Below are 12,087 nucleotides of genomic sequence, written 5' to 3' on the forward strand. Positions count from 1 at the left end.
CACAGAAGGTACAGGAAATGATGGGATAGAAATAGTTTCTACAGCATCCATCTGGGATGAACATTCAGTTCCAGCAGAGGCTTACTCTGAAGTGGTGGATTTGCCTCTTTGGGTTTGACCTCCTAAAGCCTACTAAGCAAACTTGTGGGCTGCATGAAATCCTGCTGGACTGATGCTCCTAGCAGATTTGCTGAGTTAGGATTGAAAAGGGTCCTTTCTTAATGTCTTAATTTTAGCCATGTTTGATTTCTAACGCTGCATCAAGCACTAGTGTAATTAGAGGGCAAAAGCCTTTAATGAGGGTTTAGACACAGCAGACTGCAGTATGGTCAAGTGTGTCACTTCCTCTTCACCTCTCTGCCAGTGCTAATTTGGTGGAAGGTGGTGTTCCTGGTGATGGTGGGAAATAGCTCTAAGGAGACATTGTAGAAGGAGAATTGAAGGAAGTGGAAGTAAGAGATAATAAATCATGCTTTTATTTTTGGTAGGACATTTTGCAGTCTCATGTGGAGAAGGAGGCAATCACTGCTAGGAAGATCATGTTTCTACTTCCCACAAGATGTGAAGTAAATTGATTTAGTGGGTGATCCATTGTATGCTTCAGTAAGCTAGAGCACCAGATCTTGTGCTAAATCTTGCTAACAAGCTTCTGAATGCCAGCTTACAAATAGCAAACATGCTCCGGACCAGTGGTCAAAGACTGCATATAAAGTCCTGGTGTAGTTTACCTGGCCAAGGAGTAACACAGCAGTGTGGAAATTCCTCTTTAAACGAGTCAAGAGTTTATCTAACATGCAAGGCATGCAAATCCTTTCCAAGTGCATTGACTGTCTCTGTTACTTGGGTTTCCAAAGGTAGAAAAGCCTCATGTTAGAAACTTTCATCTGATCTGAGACTCGGGTGCATGAGTATCTCTGGTCTCTTGCTGTGCTCTGCCTTAATGAGTGCATTTCAGATATTGCCAGCCAGTGTTAACTATGTGCTGAGAAGCATAGAGCAGAATATTGTTGTTAGGTGACTGAATTTCTTTTCATAGTTTGGCTTCTAATTTTAGGGGCTAGAATTTAGTTGAAGAGCAGAGCCATTTGTATTATTCTAACCAAACAACTAATTTTTTTTGCAATGGTTTTTAATAGGGTAAATCTATAAATAGAAGTTTTTTTTCTTAATCTTATTGACAAGAAACATGCATGGGGTATATTAAAAGTCCATGCATCAACAACATTGAAATGAAAATAGAACTGTGTTTGAAGTACAGTCTGAATGACTAAAGGCATTTTGATTCCTTTCAGATCAAAATGGCAAGAAAATGTCAACAGCAAAACAGCTGAATCTCATAGTCTAGTGGCATCATTTTGCACTAATTTCTGAATTTTTGGTTACTGGCTCAGCTGTCACAGTAACATGATCAAAATCACAGCTTTGTTTCTTTTTGAATTTCAGGGGATGCTGTTCAGATTACAAGCTCTTCAGCTGCTGCTTCAGTAAAGATGGACTTTTAAAGTGATTTTAATTTTCTGAATGAATATTCTCAAATTTGTTGCCAATAAATAAAGTAGTCTCAAAATTATCAGGATATTTATTGAATGTGCTCCAATACTGTATAATAAGAACTGTGCTTCTAAATATAACTACCTGGTAGCAGGACAAGTGCCTATGGATATGGAGACTGCTCCAGAATTCTCACCGCACCCTTTGTTAAACAGAACTTTGCTTACAGCAGAGATAAAAAATCAGGGTATTTTGCAATTAGTATTTCATTCCATCCTTCTTGTAGGTTTCGTTACAATGGAGGGCAAATCCAGGTCACCTGTATGACCTAAAATTGTAGTGTAACCACTTCAGGTAGGAAAATGGGTATAAGGCCTGTCTCTATTCTGGAAATGTGCTGAAAATGAGTTTCACAGTTTGAGACCTGCTACTTACAAAACAAACTGGAACTAGAAGAATGGTAACAAACCAAGTTAGACCTCTACAGAAACATTCCCACTGGAGTGGAGAAAATAACACAGCTGTACAGAAAACAGAACTTAAAAGTCTACAGTTTTAGAAGGGTACAAACTGGGGAACATGAAATTCAGGGAACAAAAATGAAAAAATTTCCCAATTTTCTCTTATCAAACCTGGTGTAAACTTGGAAATATTCTATGAAAGCTCTGGTGTTAAGCAGGCTTTATGGCTTTCACTTGGAGCTCAAGATGATTCATCTCAGGACTATCTCCTGGATACCAGAGCAGCTCCCTAATGTTGGTACAAGTTAGGAGGGCTCAGACTGGCACACCTTGGGAAAACTAAGCGGAAACTGTGTCCTTGGTTGGCTTTTCATACTGAAGAAGGAAGCTTTATTTATTGAACACTAAAGCTGCGTGTCCACCCCAGCATAAAAGGAGACAGGAGAAGAGGACAATGCTGCTAAAGGACCACTAACTGAATTTGGATGATGCACAAAGGAGCTTTTGGGTATGAACATGGAATGTTTGAAGGTGTATTTGAGCAAGCAGAGGAAGCTGCTGAAGTGCCCTGAAATGGTGGCATGAGTCCTGGCAGCAGGGATAAAAGCATCAGGGGAGTGTTGGGAAAGTGATTTTCAGTGCTGGTCCTGGGTCCAGCTGTAATTTTTTTAAATTTTTTTTTTGAACCTGTTTTCTCATATGTCTCCCTATATCAGAAAGAAAGCAACACTGCGATAAACCTGAAAGAGGATTAATATCCTCTTGTTCCTAGTAGGGTTTTCTCATACAACCATTCCTTAGTCTTTAAAGTGAGGAAAGAATAATATTATTTTGCACCTTCTTTCTTTCCATGGTGTTAAGATTTTTTTTCCAGTAGGCACTCTCCTGCAGAGGGCCACCAGAATATAGTTTCTTCAAGAACAAGTTATTTTAAAAGATCAAAACATCCATGAGGAATTATCTTGGCTGCCCTTTAAAAATCTTCCTTCCTCATCTTCTTCCTTTCTTATTTTTTCTCATTCCTCTCCTGTAAAATGAAACTTTTTTGGCAGAAACAGTGGCAGATTCAAAATGTATGAACTGAGGACAGGATATTGGATCCTCGGGAGGAGAGAGATGGAGCCCAGTGCCTGTGTCCATGTGTGTCTACCATGTTCAGCGGGGAAGTGACCGCAGCAGAGCCCTTAATTAAACACACTGTTGTTGCTGTGAGTTTTTATTGTTACAATTGTCCCAGGGCAGCAGAGCTGTACAGAGGAGGTGGAACAGAAAATGTTGCAGATGGAAGGAAATAAAATAAATTTGTGTATTAATTTCAGGGCTAAGAATGGTCCACTAGGCAGGGTATCAAACCACAATGAGCTGGAGAGCTTAAGGCAATTTATGAAGTAAGGTTTATAGTTCCTGTGGCTCTTCTAGGTTGAGATTCTGTCCAAAAGATAAGAGCTTTCTTAATGTATCTGCAAGTAAATTGAGGACATCAGAATTGTGAAAAGGGGGAAGCAGGAAGCAATATAAAATGGTGATGTGCTGGATTTCACATGTGGCCCTGGAGCTTGTTCTGAATTCAGTATCCAATCAAGGTTCACCTAGGCTAGCTGGTTTTCTGTGCCTAAGATTTTAGTCTGAGAATCTACTAGAAAACAAGCTCCGCCCAGCACAGCTGGTCTCTGGCATGTTGGTCAGGATGAGATAGAGACTTTAGATATACTCATGGTGGCTGACTGTAGCAATAGGTGGATATAATGACTTCCAGATACAGATATGGAAATGCTGGAAATAGATTGTCCCACCAAAGAATCTGCCCTGAAGGGTGCTGGAGCAACAAGTTGTTTATTTAGCTATGTTTCTGTAACACACCAGCAGGTCACTGCCTGTTGGTTGTTAGTTGATAGCATGGAATCATAGCTGCCTTCTCAGTCCTTTATTGCTAATAGGTTGGACAGTGAATCTGGCTGCCCAGGTGTTTTTTCTCTAAAAGACAGTGACCTTTTTGGCTCCTATCTTTAGTCCTGGGAAAAACTACGTTTTGTCAGGTTTTTATTGTGATGGGCACAATGCATCAGTGTGTAACTCCAGGTAAAGACTGGACAGCTGGGATTTCTTTGTAGCTCTAGCATTGTCTGACAAGGCAATCATAGGTCAATTGTTTGATCTCCCTTGACCTCAGCTTCACTGTCCGTACAATATCAGCTGGTTTTATATAAAGATGAGAGATAAAGACTGCCTGCAATTATTAGTAATTGCTCCTGTGCTTTATTGTCTTTTAAACAATATTAATCCTTGTCGCTTTTTTCTCTCCTGGTTTGGTGGGGATGTGAGTGAAGGGAATGTGTTGGGATTAATCCAAACTACATGTCTTCAACCCTAACTATTCTATGATTCTGTCTTATTGAGGTTAAAGAATTCTGTAAGAAGTTTTATGTTCAGCAAGGAATATCTGGTTTTGAGTTCCTAGAATTAAGGTGAATGTGTGTGTGTGTGTGTGTGTTGTCTCCTGTCCTGCACTAGTACATAGTTTCCAGTGGTCATGTGTAAGGAGAATTTCTTCCTGCCAGCTTTACCCTGACCCATCCCTAGAAATTTCCACATTTTACTTGAACTAGCTAAAAGTTCTTGCAATACCTGGATTTAGCTTTCCAAGACATAAACTACTCCTCAACAGTATCATTTTTTTAAAGGCTTAGCTTTGTTCCCCACAGCTTTCACAACGGACCTATCCTACAGGATTTGGAGAAGGCTGAGGTTCTGAATGACTTCTTTGCCTCAGTCTTCACTGGGAAAGGCTCTGACCAAACCACCCAAGTCTTGGAAGGCAGACACAGGGACTGTGAGAATGAAGGCCTTGGGCCCACTGTAGGAGAGGATCTGGTTCGAGACCATCTTAAAAATCTGAACGTGCACAAGTCCATGGGTCCAGATGAGATCCATCCGCGGGTCCTGAAGGAGCTGGCGAATGAAGTTGCGAAGCCGCTGGCCATCGTATTTGAGAAATCATGGCAGTCAGGTGAAGTTCCCGATGACTGGAAAAAGGGAAATATAACCCCCATTTTCAAGAAGGGGAAAATGGATGACCCGGGGAATTACAGACCAGTCAGTCTCACCTCTGTGCCTGGCAAAATCTTGGAGCAGATTCTCCTGGAAGGCATGCTAAGGCACATGAAAAACAACAAGGTGGTTGGTGACAGCCAGCATGGCTTCACTAAGGGGAAATCCTGCCTGACCAATTTGGTGGCCTTCTATGATGGGGCTACAGAACTGATGGACAGGGGTAGAGCAGTTGATGTCATCTACCTGGACTTGTGCAAAGCGTTCAACACTGTCCCACACGACATCCTTGTCTCTAAATTGGAGAGACATCAATTTGATGGATGGACCACTCAGTGGATAAAGAACTGGCTGGATGGCCGCATGCAAAGAGTTGTGGTCAATGGCTCAATGTCCGGCTGGAGACCAGTAACGAGTGGTGTCCCTCAGGGATCGGTGTTGGGACCAGTCTTGTTTAACATCTTTGTTGGGGACATGGAGAGTGGGATTGAGTGCGCCCTCAGCAAGTTTGCCAATGACACCAAGCTGTGTGGTTCGGTTGATACACTGGAGGGAAGGAATGGCATCCAGAGGGACCTGGACACGCTTGTGAGGTGGGCTGATGCCAACCTCATGAAGTTTAACCATGCCAAGTGCAAGGTCCTACACCTGGGTGGGAGCAATCCCAGGCACAGCTACAGGTTGGGCGGAGAAGAGATTCAGAGCAGCCCTGTGGAGAAGGACTTGGGGGTGTTGGTTGATGAGAAAATGAACGTGGGCCGGCAGTGTGCGCCTGCAGCCCAGAAAGCCAACTGTATCCTGGGCTGCATCAAAAGGATTGTGACCAGCAGGGCAAAGGAGGTGATCCTGCCCCTTTACTCTGCTCTTGTGAGACCTCACCTGGAGTATTGTGTGCAGTTCTGGTGTCCTCAACATAAAAAGGACATGGAACTGTTGGAACAAGTCCAGAGAAGGGCCCCGATGATGATCAGGGGACTGGAGCACCTCCCGTATGAAGACAGGCTGAGAAAGTTGGGGCTGTTCAGCCTGGAGAAGAGAAGGCTGCGTGGAGACCTCATAGCAGCCTTGCAGTATCTGAAGGGGGCCTGTAGGGATGCTGGAGAGGGACTCTTCATTAGCGACTGTAGTGACAGGACAAGGGGTAATGGGTTAAAACTTAAACAGGGGAAGTTTAGGTTGGATATAAGGAGGAAATTCTTTCCTGTGAGGGTGGTGAGGCGTTGGAATAGGTTTCCCAGGGAGGTTGTGAATGCTCCATCCCTGGCAGTGTTCAAGACCAGGTTGGACGAGGCCTTGGGTGATAGGTTTTAGCGTAAGGTTTCCCTGCCCATGGCAGGGGTGTTGGAACTAGATGATCTTAAGGTCCTTTCCAACCCTAAATATTCTATGATTCTATGATTCTATCCTGAATTGCATCCAGCTGAAAGTCTGCCTTTGAAAGGCTTGAGGCACATCAGCATTCAGGGATTCTCAAGGTACAGAAATTTGGCAGCATCTATGCATGCCTTCACACTCCAGTGTCTTCCCTTGAAGGGTGAAGGCCTGCCAGTTATTGAGTGTTATTATACAATTAACCCTGCTGGGAGAAATGTCCATGCCGTTGCGGATTGTAACTGTAAAGCTTGCAACAAATCATCACAATGCAATCAACCCTACCAGTGCTGAAAACCTTTCCTTTCTCCTCTGGGGCATTTAAAATGTCGTTTGCTATGCACATTTTTCTTTATTTGTTTTATTATTAATAATAATGCAATAATGATGAAAAGGTCCTAGAAGAAGCCTCAGGAAAGAAATATTATAAACATCACCATGGAATAAAATAAGTGCATTCCATTTTATCAGGACATTTTCCATTATAAATAGCCAGCTTTCTCATCCAACTGCCAACAGTTTTGCCTGCCATCTGTTCACTGATGTCATACTATAAAGTTCACTTGCAAAACTGCTTGTTGGGAAGTCCAGGGTCATGCTAGAGAAGTTTAGCAATAAATATGCTGGCATCTCAATTTTTTTATTTTGTTTGTTTCTATAAATTATGACTTTTTTCTTTCAAATCTCATATTCTTGTCTTCAATATACAAAGGTAATGACCAATGTTTTTGGAAATTACTGGAGATTTTGGCTCTTCCTATTATGGAGGGATTAATGTGGGACATCTTGAAAGAGAGAACCTAGGAATCAGGTTTTCAAAAAGTGCTGTACATTCTTCTGGAAAATAGACTCAATTCAGTTAGGCTAAGTTGTGCATCTGAAATTATGGATGCCTCAAAATACAGGTAAAACATCCAATTAGGAAGTGAAAGGGGAGAGGAAAAAGATATATCCCTTAGGGATTGATTTATTATTATTTTTGTTTTTTAGAATGGGAAGCAGATCTCCCCTTATCTTCATTTTTCAGAAAACCCCCAAAATTCCAGGTAGGAATTGAAATTATGCTTTTAGTATGTTAACATGTAAAAAGTCAATTGTACTTGGGAATGATAACAAAAAGAATAACAAGCTTGATGTCAGGGTGCTGCTATTACCAAGCTTAGCCTTAGCTGGACTGCACTTTCCATCATGCATCATTGCTATTTTCTAGTCTTTCTAAACTCTGAGAAGCCCACAGCTTTCCTTTGACACCCTAGTCACAACACCACCAGGAAGTGTTGGCTGTGTCATCCCTTATTGTCCCAACCCTGGCCAGTCTGCTGCTCCCAGATGCTTCCAGTGAGCCTGCCCAGTCCTTCCTGGGAGGTGGAGGTTGCATGATCTGAAAACCAGGCAGGTGAGACTGTGATAGGATTTGGGATGTAGCCTGCACCAGGAGTGCTTAGGATTCAATGCAGGCAGAAAAACTAGCTCCTGGGCTTTGAGGTGGTGGCAGTCCTGGAGCAGGTATTCAAGGAGGGGAAGGGGCTGGGAGAGGTGGGGAGGATGTGGATGCCGCAGACATGCTGGCTTGTGTGTGGAGCTTTTGTTGTCCTTATATGAGGCAAAAGCAGTTCTGGCTTCTGTCCCATGTGTGTCTGTAGAGGGCCTCTGAGATTTCCTTGCTAAGGAAGATATCTCACTGCTTTTATATAACAAGGTGAGATATAGACTCCCTGCCTATGCCATGGAGGTTCGGAAGAAACATGGAGATTAGCCTAGGAAGGCACATGTCTGCAGGTGTTTTTCCTTGGTGTATATCCGTGTAAACCCCTATGGGCACAGTCAGAAGCTCCTTTTCAGCTTTTCCCACAGGGCTTGATGCCAGGTCATCCATAGTACCTCAGCCTTGATGCTGTGGCCTTTAGTAAGGATCTGTATGTAGAGCTTCTGTTTCACAACCAAACTTGTAGCCTATTTCTGTACACACTGAACGCTGAGATTAGCAGAAGAATAAAACGGTAGGACTCAGAGGAAAAAGGACATAGGAGACCCTATTTCATAAGAGAAGGCAGGGAACTTTGTTTGCTTTTTGTAGGAAAGCAAGGGTGGAGGGAGGATGGCTTAAGTTTCTGTGACTATGCTGAGGTTGGAGAGAGTAGAATGCCAGAGAAAGGGGAAAGAACTATTTAAGTTGAAGCAAAGATGTTTCGTATCAGAAGACACAAAGGTAAATGTGGCCAGGAATAAGTTAAATCTGGAAAGGAGAGGGTTTCTGACCATCTGAGGGGTAAGGGCCTCCTCAGAAGATGAATAGAGATAAAGAATTCAGCTTGCCCTCTGCTGGAGCTTTCTCCTGTATGGAAAGAGCATAATATGCTTGTTAGCAGGTGATGTGTGGTCCTAGGGGGGTGAAAGGTGTGTAGCATCCCCATGCTTTCTGCTCTGCCCCACAAAGCTGAAGTGTTTGGTCCTGGCTTCTGAATCGTATCCCTGCTGAATCCAGCATCATTGCCTATCTAAGTTGGAATGCCACATTTGTAATTAAGTTTCAGGCAAGATCTTTATTCAGTAAGTGGCCCTAAAAAGCCTTTTTTCTTTCCTTTTTTTTTTTTTGTCCTTGGCCAAATCCCAGATCACTGAAGAAAGCAGCACAGAAGCTAAAAATGAGTCAACTTAATAGAAAATGGGAAATGTTCCTGGGTCAAGTGTGCATCTGTGCCTCTTTATATATTCTAGTCTAAATATAGGTGCTCTGAGGGCTTGCTACAGACAACTGGAAAAAGGAAGGTGAAAAGAAAGAAGGCACTTAATTTCCTCTTGCCCTTTCCCCAGCCCACATAGTGTTTGCAAACCCCCAAGCTGTGCCAGTTTAACCTCTTGCAAGCTCTGGATAATAAAGACACAAAACTGGGAGGACTGGAGGAAATCTTACCTGCAAAGTCAATGGCAAGGAAAGGCTTTTTTAATCACTGTGCTTAATCCTGCCTTTCCTAAACACTGTAGAAGGCTGCAGTTAGTAATTTGTTTTCTTAAATTACCATAAATTGGAATTTATGGGCCAGGTGATTCTCTTTGAAAAGAGTCCTTGTGTGCTGGAGAGCGGAGGGTGGGGCCAACCTGCCAGCAGGGAGCTTTTGGACTATTCCAAAAGCAATTCTTTGTTGTTCTCTCTTCCCATCAATGTTCCCCCATGGAAAAATAAATAAATAAAAGTATTCGACCTTCTTTTAACAGCTGCCCACAAAGGTTCCTTTCTTAACTATTTTTTTTTCTTCTTTTTATTGGTCCTCCTGATTCCTTGGCACAGCAAAGGAAGATTAAGAGAACTCCAGAAACAGTGGGATCCTCCTGGGGACACCTTGCTTTCAGTATTCTTTTTTTAATGTAGGTCATTTTGGGGACAAGTAGGTGTTTTGGGGTTTGTTTTCCCTCCTAAGGAAGATTTCAGGAAATAGGTAAAGGATATCTTTGGAGTTGCATTTTACGCCCCTTTACTATGAACCAAGTATATTCTCTTGCTGAGAAGAGTATTGTTTTGTGTTCCTAACATCAGTGCAGATTTCCCTGGGCTAAGTACTCTGAGCTTCTCTGTGCTGCACAGTGTACACTTTTTAGTGAGGTTTATGCTAACATGTTTTACCTTGTGCTGCCTGGGGCTAAGAATGGGAATAAATTACTTTTTGGGTCTCTTATGGCTTGGACAAGAAGTAATGGGATTAAATTGCACTGAGGAAGAGTCAGGTTAGACATCAGGAAACACTTCTTCACAGTCAGAATAGTTAAATGCTGGAATACATTGCCTAGGGAAGGGGTGGAATCTGTTATTAGAAATTTTTAAGAAGAAGCTAGAAAAATATTTGGCAGAAATGGTTTAATAGAGCTGAATCCTGCCTTAGGACAGTGGATTGGACTCCACTGCTGTTCCTCAGCCCTCGCTTTTCCTCTCCCAATTCATCCAAGGATGACTTCACCTTTCTGATCTGGGAGGAACTACAGTTCACCTAGTGCAATGTTTCTACAATAGATTGGACTTCCAGCCTATTGCAAACTGAACCATGTTACTGTCATCATCCCTCCCCCCCTCCCTGACTTCCTTGCTTGTTCCCACATGTGGAAATGAGTGTATATGCTGGAAAATTAAGTTGCTGCAAAGTTTCCTGGCTACTGCCTGATGCCTACCAGACCATGGACCACAGACTGAAGAATGCTGGCTGTAGTGACCTCCTGAGGTCCCTTCCAGTCCTAATTTCTCTGATCCTAGCAGCACTCATGCGGTTCATCACCATGGCTCTACTGACGCATGATAATTTGAGCCTTGGTAATAATTACGCTTCTGAGCACTGGGAGAAAAGCGACTGTTCATTGGTGAGATCGACAGTCTGGAAACAGGACAAATAACTTCACATCCTACCTCCTTGGTAAACCTGCTGCTAGGAAGTTCCTTATGTCCAATCTTTAAGGCGTATTCTGAACACAAATCAGACACACTGCCTTTCCAGCCTCCAGACAAGTGTGCCAGTTCAGCCCAGGGACAAGGGAGTTATCTGAAATACCACATGCCAGCAGCAATAAACTGCAGAGGCGTTCACTGAAAATTAAAAAAGCCATAGATAAAGTCTGTATCCTTATCACTTGTGCTTGCTTATGTATCTAGCCAGGTTCTTCAAGGTTTCACAGGTGAGATGTCAGGAGTACCCCTGATTAGTACAAACATCCACGTGAATACAAATCAGAATACTATGTACCATTAAAACTTCTGTAGTTTCCCCATTGAGAGACTTGTCAAACATGCTTAAAAATGTTTGGCCTTCTTGGGACTTAATTCTTGGAAGAGGGGTTTATTTCAACTGAGTTTTTTGGGAAGGAAATCTGAGGCACACAAAAGACATCAACCTGTGTTGTACTCTGAAATATTTCCCAGCTACGCTCAAATGGAAATGAGGCAAAGGGTGAGGCTGAAGTCAGGCAATGGAAAAGTTTAATAGCAGCATCATACTGTTATGTATTTCACACCTATAGAGAAATGAGCCCACTTTTATTCTCTGACTCCAGAGGAACTTGAGGGATCTTGTCATATGCTGTAGAGCTGGTTCAACAGTTTTCATAATTTAAGAATTATGATCAATATTGGCTATACATCTGGTTACCCAAATAGGTGATATAGGTCACACAGACCATCTATAGATACTGACTTTTTTTTCTGCCAATGTCTCCACCATCCATCCTGCAGGAATCTGATGTACCCAAGATTGCATGCATCATGGGTCTCTGTCCAAAGCCCTAGGGACTCCAGTCTGCCTGTCTGTTCTCAGCCTTAGTGTTGCGGCCCTTGGTCATCTGGGTATAATGGTTCCTGGATGCTCCCTGTGAGACAGGAATGATACAGCACAACAGACCTCACTCCAGGAGTCTGGATCAAATACACAAAATCAAGTTGGATCCTCATATACTGGAAATGGGTTAGTTCCTCTGAGTGACACAGAGCTCTGCTTCTTTATGCTAAGCAGAGAACTGTTGCTTTTATCCTGCCCTGGGTTAAGGACACTTAAGATACAGGATACTGGGATATGTCTGTGAATATCTGCTTCTTTCTTCACACATAAAATCCATCAGCTGTAATATCACAATTCCTGGCTCAGAGATTTGTGTTCCTTCCTTGTGTTCAACACAACTGGATGCAATTTCTAGTAATCTCTGGAAGAGTCACATGCTTGCTGTTCTCCTGACCTAAATC

This window comes from Pezoporus flaviventris, unplaced genomic scaffold, assembly GCF_033815535.1.
Source record: "Pezoporus flaviventris isolate CSIRO_AGI_PZ_B2104156 unplaced genomic scaffold, CSIRO_AGI_Pfla_v1 ptg000001l, whole genome shotgun sequence".
Lineage (NCBI taxonomy): Eukaryota > Metazoa > Chordata > Aves > Psittaciformes > Psittacidae > Pezoporus > Pezoporus flaviventris.